This window comes from Lagenorhynchus albirostris, chromosome 10 (assembly GCF_949774975.1).
Source record: "Lagenorhynchus albirostris chromosome 10, mLagAlb1.1, whole genome shotgun sequence".
Taxonomy (NCBI): domain Eukaryota; kingdom Metazoa; phylum Chordata; class Mammalia; order Artiodactyla; family Delphinidae; genus Lagenorhynchus; species Lagenorhynchus albirostris.
Window position 1 is genome coordinate 104,632,294 of NC_083104.1, and position 10,844 is coordinate 104,643,137.

A 10,844-nucleotide genomic window follows, 5' to 3' on the forward strand; every position below is an offset into this window, starting at 1 on the left:
TTCTGTGCATTAATATTGTATCCTGCTACTTTACCAAATTCATTGATTAGCTCTAGTAGTTTTCTGGTAGCATCTTTAGGATTCTCTATGTATAGTATCATGTCATCTGCAAACAGTGACAGCTTTACTTCTTCTTTTCCGATTTGGATTCCTTTTATTTCCTTTTCTTCTCTCATTGCTGTGGCTAAAACTTCCAAAACTATGTTGAATAAGAGTGGTGAGAGTGGGCAACCTTGTCTTGTTCCTGATCTTAGTGGAAATGCTTTCAGTTTTTCACCATTGAGGACGATGTTGGCTGTGGGTTTGCCATATATGGCCTTTATTATGTTGAGGAAAGTTCCTTCTATGCCTACTTTTTGGAGGGGTTTTATCATAAATGGGTGTTGAATTTTGTCGAAAGCTTTGTCTGCATCTATTGAGATGACCATATGGTTTTTCTCCTTCAATTTGTTAATATGGTGTATTACATTGATTGATTTGCGTATATTGAAGAATCCTTGCATTCCTGGAATAAACCCCATTTGATCATGGTGTATGATCCTTTTAATGTGCTGTTGGATTCTGTTTGCTAGTATTTTGCTGAGGATTTTTGCATCTATGTTCATCAGTGATATTGGCCTGTAGTTTTCTTTCTTTGTGACATCCTTGACTGGTTTTGGTATCAGGGTGATGGTGGCCTTGTAGAATGTGTTTGGGAGTGTTCCTCCCTCTGCTATATTTTGGAAGAGTTTGAGAAGGATAGGTGTCAGCTCTTCTCTAAATGTTTGATAGAATTCGCCTGTGAAGCCATCTGGGCCTGGGCTTTTGTCTGTTGGAAGATTTTTAATCACAGTTTCAATTTCAGTGCTTGTGATTGGTCTGTTCATATTTTCTATTTCTTCCTGATTCAGTGTTGGCAGGTTGTGCATTTCTAAGAATTTGTCCATTTCTTCCAGATTGTCCATTTTATTGGTATAGAGTTGCTTGTAGTAATCTCTCATGATCTTTTGTATTTCTGCAGTGTCAGTTGTTACTTCTCCTTTTTCATTTCTAATTCTATTGATTTGAGTCTTCTCCCTTTTTTTCTTGATGAGTCTGGCTAATGGTTTATCAATTTTGTTTATCTTCTCAAAGAACCAGCTTTTAGTTTTATTGATCTTTGCTATCATTTCCTTCATTTCTTTTTAATTTATTTCTGATCTGATCTTTATGATTTCTTTCCTTTTGCTAACTTTGGGGGTTGTTTGTTCTTCTTTCTCTAATTGCTCTGGGTGCAAGGTTAGTTTGTTTATTTGAGGTGTTTCCTGTTTCTTAAGGTAGGACTGTATTGCTATAAACTTCCCTGTTAGAACTGCTTTTGCTGCATCCCATAGGTTTGGGGTCATTGTGTCTCCATTGTCATTTGTTTCTAGGTATTTTTTATTTCCTCTTTGATTTCTTCAGTGATCACTGTGTTACTAAGTAGTGTATTATTTAGCCTCCATGTGTTTGTACTTTTTACAGATCTTTTCCTGTAACTGATGTCTAGTCTCAGAGCATTGTGGTCGGAAAAGATACTTGGTAAAATTTCAATTTTCTTAAATTTACCAAGGCTTGACTTGTGACCCAAGATATGATCTATCCTGGAGAATGTTCCATGAGCACTTGAGAAAAATATGTATTCTGTTGTTTATGGATGGAATGTCCTATAAATATCAATTAAGTCCATCTTGTTTAATGTATCATTTAAAGCTTGTGTTTCCTTATTTATTTTCATTTTGGATGATCTGTCCATTGGTGAAAGTGGGGTGTTAAAGTCCCCTACTATGAATGTGTTACTGTCGATTTCCCCTTTTATGGCTGTTAGTATTTGCCGTATGTACTGAGGTGCTCCTATGTTGGGTACATAAATATTTATAGTTGTTATAATATCTTCTTGGATCAATGCCTTGACCATTATGTAGTGTCCTTGTTTGTCTATTCTAATAGTCTTTATTTTAAAGTCTATTTTGTCTGGTATGAGAATTGCTACTCCAGCTTTCTTTTGCTTTCCATTTGTATGGAATATCTTTTTCCATCCCCTCGCTTTCAGTCTGTATGTGTCTCTAGGTCTGAAGTGGGTCTCTTGTAGACAGCATATATATGGGTCTTGTTTTTGTATCCATTCAGCCAGTCTGTGTCTTTTGGTGGGAGCATTTAATCCATTTACATTTAAGGTAATTATCGATATGTATGTTCCTCTTCCCATTTTCTTAATTGTTTGGGTTTGTTATTATAGGTCTTTTCCTTCTCTTGTGTTTCTTGCCTAGAAAAGATCCTTTAGCATTTGTTGTAAAGCTGGTTTTGTGGTGCTGAACTCTCTCAGCTTTTGCTGGTCTGCAAAGGTTTTAATTTCTCCATCAAATCTGAATGAGATCCTTGCTGGGTAGAGTAATTTTGGTTGTAGGTTTTTCTCCTTCATCACTTTAAACATGTCCTGCCTGTCCCTTCTGGCTTGCAGAGTTTCTGCGGAACGATCAGCTGTTAACCTTATGGGGATTCCCTTGTGTGCTATTTGTTGTTTTTCCCTTGCTGCTTTTAACATGCTTTCTTTGTATTTATTTATTTATTTATTTATTTTTTGCGGTACACAGGCCTCTCACTGTTGTGGCCTCTCCCGTTGCGGAGAACCGGCTCCGGATGCGCAGGCTCAGTGGCAACGGCTCACGGGTGCAGCCGCTCTGTGGCATGTGGGATCCTCCCACATAGCATTAGGGGAAGGGTTATGGTAGGGCTTCGGGTAAGGGTTAGGGTTAGGGTTAAGGGACGGGGACACTTTAGGCTACAGGTTAGGGTACGACAACGGTTTAGGGTGAGCGTAGGTGTGAGGGCACGGGTTAGTGTTAGCAAACGGGTTAGGATTAGGGGACGGGTTAGGGTAAGGCTTCGGGTAAGGGTTAGGGTTAGGTTTACGGTTAGGGGATGGGGATGGTTTAGGGTTAGGGTCACGGTTAGGGTTAGGGTTAGAGGGTTAGGGTTAGGGTTAGAGGGTTAGGGTTAGGGTTCGGGCTAGGGTTAGGGTTAGGGGACGGGGACGGTTTAGGGTCCGGGTGAGGGTACGACAACGGTTTAGGGTGAGCGTACGTGTGAGGGCACGGGTTAGTGTTAGCGTACGGCTTAGGATCAGGGGACGGGTGAGGGTAATGGTTCAGGTAAGGGTTAGGGTTAGGGTTCGGGCTAGGGTTAGGGTTAAGGGACGGGGACGGTTTAGGGTCCGGGTGAGGGTACGACAATGGTTTAGGGTGAGCGTACGTGTGAGGGCACGGGTTAGTGTTAGCGTACGGCTTAGGATTAGGGAACGGGTGAGGGTAAGGCTTCGGGTAAGGGTTAGGGTTAGGGTTCGGGCTAGGGTTAGGGTTAGGAGACGGGGACGGTTTAGGGTCCGGGTGAGGGTACGACAACGGTTTAGGGTGAGCGTACGTGTGAGGGCACGAGTTAGTGTTAGCGTACGGCTTAGGATCAGGGGACAGGTGAGGGTAAGGCTTCGGGTAAGGGTTAGGGTTAGGGTTCGGGCTAGGGTTAGGGTTAGGGGCCGGGGACGGTTTAGGGTCCGGGTGAGTGTACGACAACGGTTTAGGGTGAGCGTACGTGTGAGGGCACGGGTTAGTGTTAGCGTGGGGTTAGGATTAGGGGACGGGTGAGGGTAAGGCTTCGGGTAAGGGTTAGGGTTAGGGTTCGGGCTAGGGTTAGGGTTAGGGGACGGGGACGGTTTAGGGTCCGGGTGAGGGTACGACAACGGTTTAGGGTGAGCGTACGTGTGAGGGCACGGGTTAGTGTTAGCGTACGGCTTAGGATCAGGGGACGGGTGAGGGTAAGGCTTTGGGTAAGGGTTAGGGTTAGGGTTCGGGCTAGGGTTAGGGTTAGGGGACGGGGACGGTTTAGGGTCCGGGTGAGGGTACGACAACGATTTAGGGTGAGCGTACGTGTGAGGGCACGGGTTAGTGTTAGCGTACGGCTTAGGATCAGGGGACGGGTGAGGGTAAGGCTTCGGGTAAGGGTTAGGGTTAGGGTTCGGGCTAGGGTTAGGGTTAGGGGACGGGGACGGTTTAGGGTCCGGGTGAGGGTACGACAACGGTTTAGGGTGAGCGTACGTGTGAGGGCACGGGTTAGTGTTAGCGTACGGGTTAGGTTTACATTTAAGGTAATTATCGATATGTATGTTCCTCTTCCCATTTTCTTAATTGTTTGGGTTTGTTATTATAGGTCTTTTCCTTCTCTTGTGTTTCTTGCCTAGAAAAGATCCTTTAGCATTTGTTGTAAAGCTGGTTTTGTGGTGCTGAACTCTCTCTCAGTTTTTGCTGGTCTGTAAAGGTTTTAATTTCTCCATCAAATCTGAATGAGATCCTTGCTGGGTAGAGTAATTTTGGTTGTAGGTTTTTCTCCTTCATCACTTTAAACATGTCCTGCCTGTCCCTTCTGGCTTGCGGAGTTTCTGCTGAAAGATCAGCTGTTAACCTTATGGGGATTTCCTTGTGTGCTATTTGTTGTTTTTCCCTTGCTGCTTTTAACATGCTTTCTTTGTATTTAATTTTTTTTTTTTTTTTTTTTTTTTTTTTTTGCGGTACACAGGCCTCTCACTGTTGTGGCCTCTCCCGTTGCGGAGTACCGGCTCTGGATGCGCAGGCTCAGTGGCAACGGCTCACGGGTGCAGCCGCTCTGTGGCATGTGGGATCCTCCCACATAGGATTAGGGGACGGGTTATGGTAGGGCTTCGGGTAAGGGTTAGGGTTAGGTTTACGGTTAGGGGATGGGGATGGTTTAGGGTTAGGGTTAGGGTTAGAGGGTTAGGGTTAGGGTTAGGGTAGGGTTAGGGTCACGGTTAGGGTTAGGGTTAGAGGGTTAGGGTTAGGGTTAGAGGGTTAGGGTTAGGGTTCTGGCTAGGGTTAGGGTTAGGAGACGGGGACGGTTTAGGGTCCGGGTGAGGGTACGACAACGGTTTAGGGTGAGCGTACGTGTGAGGGCATGGGTTAGTGTTAGCGTACGGCTTAGGATTAGGGGACGGGTGAGGGTAAGGCTTCGGGTAAGGGTTAGGGTTAGGGTTCGGGCTAGGGTTAGGGTTAGGGGACGGGGACGGTTTAGGGTCCGGGTGAGGGTACGACAACGGTTTAGGTTGAGCGTACGTGTGAGGGCACGGGTTAGTGTTAGCGTACGGGTTAGGTTTACATTTAAGGTAATTATCGATATGTGTGTTCCTCTTCCCATTTTCTTAATTGTTTGGGTTTGTTATTATAGGTCTTTTCCTTCTCTTGTGTTTCTTGCCTAGAAAAGATCCTTTAGCATTTGTTGTAAAGCTGGTTTTGTGGTGCTGAACTCTCTCAGCTTTTGCTGGTCTGTAAAGGTTTTAATTTCTCCATCAAATCTGAATGAGATCCTTGCTGGGTAGAGTAATTTTGGTTGTAGGTTTTTCTCCTTCATCACTTTAAACATGTCCTGCCTGTCCCTTCTGGCTTGCGGAGTTTCTGCGGAAAGATCAGCTGTTAACCTTATGGGGATTCCCTTGTGTGCTATTTGTTGTTTTTCCCTTGCTGCTTTTAACATGCTTTCTTTGTATTTAATTTTTTTTTTTTTTTTTTTTTTTTTTTGCGGTACACAGGCCTCTCACTGTTGTGGCCTCTCCCGTTGCGGAGTACCGGTTCCGGATGCGCAGGCTGAGTGGCAACGGCTCACGGGTGCAGCCGCTCTGTGGCATGTGGGATCCTCCCACATAGCATTAGGGGAAGGGTTATGGTAGGGCTTCGGGTAAGGGTTAGGGTTAGGGTTAGGGGACGGGGACACTTTAGGGTACAGGTTAGGGTATGACAATGGTTTAGGGTGAGCGTAGGTGTGAGGGCACGGGTTAGTGTTAGCAAACGGGTTAGGATTAGGGGACGGGTTAGGGTAAGGCTTCGGGTAAGGGTTAGGGTTAGGTTTACGGTTAGGGGATGGGGAAGGTTTAGGGTTAGGGTTAGGGTTAGAGGGTCAGGGTTAGGGTTAGGGTAGGGTTAGGGTCACGGTTAGGGTTAGGGTTAGAGGGTTAGGGTTAGGGTTAGGGTTAGGGGTTAGGGTTAGGGTTCTGGCTAGGGTTAGGGTTAGGGGACGGGGACGGTTTAGGGTCTGGATGAGGGTATGACAACGGTTTAGGGTGAGCGTACGTGTGAGGGCACGGGTTAGTGTTAGCGTACGGCTTAGGATTAGGGGACGGGTGAGGGTAAGGTTTCGGGTAAGGGTTAGGGTTAGGGTTCGGGCTAGGGTTAGGGTTAGGGGACGGGGACGGTTTAGGGTCCGGGTGAGGGTACGACAACGGTTTAGGGTGAGCGTACGTGTGAGGGCACGGGTTAGTGTTAGCGTACGGCTTAGGATCAGGGGACGGGTGAGGGTAAGGCTTCGGGTAAGGGTTAGGGTTAGGGTTCGGGCTAGGGTTAGGGTTAGGGGACGGGGACACTTTAGTGTCCGGGTGAGGGTACGACAACGGTTTAGGGTGAGCGTACGTGTGAGGGCACGGGTTTGTGTTAGCGTACGGCTTAGGATCAGGGGACGGGTGAGGGTAAGGCTTCGGGTAAGGGTTAGGGTTAGGGTTCGGGCTAGGGTTAGGGTTAGGGGACGGGGACGGTTTAGGGTCCGGGTGAGGGTACGACAACGGTTTAGGTTGAGCGTACGTGTGAGGGCACGGGTTAGTGTTAGCGTACGGGTTAGGTTTACATTTAAGGTAATTATCGATATGTGTGTTCCTCTTCCCATTTTCTTAATTGTTTGGGTTTGTTATTATAGGTCTTTTCCTTCTCTTGTGTTTCTTGCCTAGAAAAGATCCTTTAGCATTTGTTGTAAAGCTGGTTTTGTGGTGCTGAACTCTCTCAGCTTTTGCTGGTCTGTAAAGGTTTTAATTTCTCCATCAAATCTGAATGAGATCCTTGCTGGGTAGAGTAATTTTGGTTGTAGGTTTTTCTCCTTCATCACTTTAAACATGTCCTGCCTGTCCCTTCTGGCTTGCGGAGTTTCTGCGGAAAGATCAGCTGTTAACCTTATGGGGATTCCCTTGTGTGCTATTTGTTGTTTTTCCCTTGCTGCTTTTAACATGCTTTCTTTGTATTTAATTTTTTTTTTTTTTTTTTTTTTTTTTTGCGGTACACAGGCCTCTCACTGTTGTGGCCTCTCCCGTTGCGGAGTACCGGTTCCGGATGCGCAGGCTGAGTGGCAACGGCTCACGGGTGCAGCCGCTCTGTGGCATGTGGGATCCTCCCACATAGCATTAGGGGAAGGGTTATGGTAGGGCTTCGGGTAAGGGTTAGGGTTAGGGTTAGGGGACGGGGACACTTTAGGGTACAGGTTAGGGTATGACAATGGTTTAGGGTGAGCGTAGGTGTGAGGGCACGGGTTAGTGTTAGCAAACGGGTTAGGATTAGGGGACGGGTTAGGGTAAGGCTTCGGGTAAGGGTTAGGGTTAGGTTTACGGTTAGGGGATGGGGAAGGTTTAGGGTTAGGGTTAGGGTTAGAGGGTCAGGGTTAGGGTTAGGGTAGGGTTAGGGTCACGGTTAGGGTTAGGGTTAGAGGGTTAGGGTTAGGGTTAGGGTTAGGGGTTAGGGTTAGGGTTCTGGCTAGGGTTAGGGTTAGGGGACGGGGACGGTTTAGGGTCCGGGTGAGGGTACGACAACGATTTAGGGTGAGCGTACGTGTGAGGGCACGGGTTAGTGTTAGCGTACGGCTTAGGATCAGGGGACGGGTGAGGGTAAGGCTTCGGGTAAGGGTTAGGGTTAGGGTTCGGGCTAGGGTTAGGGTTAGGGGACGGGGACGGTTTAGGGTCCGGGTGAGGGTACGACAACGGTTTAGGGTGAGCGTACGTGTGAGGGCACGGGTTAGTGTTAGCGTACGGGTTAGGTTTACATTTAAGGTAATTATCGATATGTATGTTCCTCTTCCCATTTTCTTAATTGTTTGGGTTTGTTATTATAGGTCTTTTCCTTCTCTTGTGTTTCTTGCCTAGAAAAGATCCTTTAGCATTTGTTGTAAAGCTGGTTTTGTGGTGCTGAACTCTCTCTCAGTTTTTGCTGGTCTGTAAAGGTTTTAATTTCTCCATCAAATCTGAATGAGATCCTTGCTGGGTAGAGTAATTTTGGTTGTAGGTTTTTCTCCTTCATCACTTTAAACATGTCCTGCCTGTCCCTTCTGGCTTGCGGAGTTTCTGCTGAAAGATCAGCTGTTAACCTTATGGGGATTTCCTTGTGTGCTATTTGTTGTTTTTCCCTTGCTGCTTTTAACATGCTTTCTTTGTATTTAATTTTTTTTTTTTTTTTTTTTTTTTTTTTTTTGCGGTACACAGGCCTCTCACTGTTGTGGCCTCTCCCGTTGCGGAGTACCGGCTCTGGATGCGCAGGCTCAGTGGCAACGGCTCACGGGTGCAGCCGCTCTGTGGCATGTGGGATCCTCCCACATAGGATTAGGGGACGGGTTATGGTAGGGCTTCGGGTAAGGGTTAGGGTTAGGTTTACGGTTAGGGGATGGGGATGGTTTAGGGTTAGGGTTAGGGTTAGAGGGTTAGGGTTAGGGTTAGGGTAGGGTTAGGGTCACGGTTAGGGTTAGGGTTAGAGGGTTAGGGTTAGGGTTAGAGGGTTAGGGTTAGGGTTCTGGCTAGGGTTAGGGTTAGGAGACGGGGACGGTTTAGGGTCCGGGTGAGGGTACGACAACGGTTTAGGGTGAGCGTACGTGTGAGGGCATGGGTTAGTGTTAGCGTACGGCTTAGGATTAGGGGACGGGTGAGGGTAAGGCTTCGGGTAAGGGTTAGGGTTAGGGTTCGGGCTAGGGTTAGGGTTAGGGGACGGGGACGGTTTAGGGTCCGGGTGAGGGTACGACAACGGTTTAGGTTGAGCGTACGTGTGAGGGCACGGGTTAGTGTTAGCGTACGGGTTAGGTTTACATTTAAGGTAATTATCGATATGTGTGTTCCTCTTCCCATTTTCTTAATTGTTTGGGTTTGTTATTATAGGTCTTTTCCTTCTCTTGTGTTTCTTGCCTAGAAAAGATCCTTTAGCATTTGTTGTAAAGCTGGTTTTGTGGTGCTGAACTCTCTCAGCTTTTGCTGGTCTGTAAAGGTTTTAATTTCTCCATCAAATCTGAATGAGATCCTTGCTGGGTAGAGTAATTTTGGTTGTAGGTTTTTCTCCTTCATCACTTTAAACATGTCCTGCCTGTCCCTTCTGGCTTGCGGAGTTTCTGCGGAAAGATCAGCTGTTAACCTTATGGGGATTCCCTTGTGTGCTATTTGTTGTTTTTCCCTTGCTGCTTTTAACATGCTTTCTTTGTATTTAATTTTTTTTTTTTTTTTTTTTTTTTTTTGCGGTACACAGGCCTCTCACTGTTGTGGCCTCTCCCGTTGCGGAGTACCGGTTCCGGATGCGCAGGCTGAGTGGCAACGGCTCACGGGTGCAGCCGCTCTGTGGCATGTGGGATCCTCCCACATAGCATTAGGGGAAGGGTTATGGTAGGGCTTCGGGTAAGGGTTAGGGTTAGGGTTAGGGGACGGGGACACTTTAGGGTACAGGTTAGGGTATGACAATGGTTTAGGGTGAGCGTAGGTGTGAGGGCACGGGTTAGTGTTAGCAAACGGGTTAGGATTAGGGGACGGGTTAGGGTAAGGCTTCGGGTAAGGGTTAGGGTTAGGTTTACGGTTAGGGGATGGGGAAGGTTTAGGGTTAGGGTTAGGGTTAGAGGGTCAGGGTTAGGGTTAGGGTAGGGTTAGGGTCACGGTTAGGGTTAGGGTTAGAGGGTTAGGGTTAGGGTTAGGGTTAGGGGTTAGGGTTAGGGTTCTGGCTAGGGTTAGGGTTAGGGGACGGGGACGGTTTAGGGTCTGGATGAGGGTATGACAACGGTTTAGGGTGAGCGTACGTGTGAGGGCACGGGTTAGTGTTAGCGTACGGCTTAGGATTAGGGGACGGGTGAGGGTAAGGTTTCGGGTAAGGGTTAGGGTTAGGGTTCGGGCTAGGGTTAGGGTTAGGGGACGGGGACGGTTTAGGGTCCGGGTGAGGGTACGACAACGGTTTAGGGTGAGCGTACGTGTGAGGGCACGGGTTAGTGTTAGCGTACGGCTTAGGATCAGGGGACGGGTGAGGGTAAGGCTTCGGGTAAGGGTTAGGGTTAGGGTTCGGGCTAGGGTTAGGGTTAGGGGACGGGGACACTTTAGTGTCCGGGTGAGGGTACGACAACGGTTTAGGGTGAGCGTACGTGTGAGGGCACGGGTTTGTGTTAGCGTACGGCTTAGGATCAGGGGACGGGTGAGGGTAAGGCTTCGGGTAAGGGTTAGGGTTAGGGTTCGGGCTAGGGTTAGGGTTAGGGGACGGGGACGGTTTAGGGTCCGGGTGAGGGTACGACAACGGTTTAGGGTGAGCGTACGTGTGAGGGCACGGGTTAGTGTTAGCGTACGGGTTAGGTTTACATTTAAGGTAATTATCGATATGTGTGTTCCTCTTCCCATTTTCTTAATTGTTTGGGTTTGTTATTATAGGTCTTTTCCTTCTCTTGTGTTTCTTGCCTAGAAAAGATCCTTTAGCATTTGTTGTAAAGCTGGTTTTGTGGTGCTGAACTCTCTCAACTTTTGCTGGTCTGTAAAGGTTTTAATTTCTCCATCAAATCTGAATGAGATCCTTGCTGGGTAGAGTAATTTTGGTTGTAGGTTTTTCTCCTTCATCACTTTAAACATGTCCTGCCTGTCCCTTCTGGCTTGCGGAGTTTCTGCGGAAAGATCAGCTGTTAACCTTATGGGGATTCCCTTGTGTGCTATTTGTTGTTTTTCCCTTGCTGCTTTTAACATGCTTTCTTTGTATTTAATTTTTTTTTTTTTTTTTTTTTTTTTGCGGTACACAGGCCTCTCACTGTTGTGG